This window comes from Penaeus monodon, chromosome 15 (genome assembly GCF_015228065.2).
Source record: "Penaeus monodon isolate SGIC_2016 chromosome 15, NSTDA_Pmon_1, whole genome shotgun sequence".
In the NCBI taxonomy this organism is placed as follows: domain Eukaryota; kingdom Metazoa; phylum Arthropoda; class Malacostraca; order Decapoda; family Penaeidae; genus Penaeus; species Penaeus monodon.
In genome coordinates, this window is record NC_051400.1 from 47,177,256 (window position 1) to 47,177,722 (window position 467).

General features: G+C 36.8%; 1 pseudogene; it reads left to right on the forward strand.

Moving 5' to 3' along the window:
* LOC119582382 overlaps positions 1-467 on the forward strand; it is a 26,908-nt pseudogene that overhangs the window by 7,934 nt on the left and 18,507 nt on the right.

Below are 467 nucleotides of genomic sequence, written 5' to 3' on the forward strand. Positions count from 1 at the left end.
AAATTTGAAAGTGAAGCTCGTGTGTGATGGTTATCTTCTGGTTTCTAGTCCCATCTCGATGAGAGCATCATTAGGTGCCACCCAACACCTTGTTATTAGGTTTCAGGACTTATAGTACACTGTTTATGATCTCATTATTCAAGTGAAATTGTTGTCTTGTATTAGAATGGCTAGCTTCTCTCTCCTACAAAACCAGACATTTTCAGATACTTCATACATTTTCTTACTGATATCAGTTGGAATGTCATAACTGAAAATTTCACTTTACTTAGAAAAGGCTATGTTGTGCAGCAAAGCTTGTCAAACACTGTATGGCCTGTGATGGTCTATGCCCTTGTTATAGCTTTTGAAAATATTCTGCAGACAGTATTTTCATAGGTAATTCTACATCTTTATATACATTCAAAACCAGTTTTAGGCTTACTGAAATAGGGTAATCATGTTCCAGTCTCCCCCTCCCTCTTGGA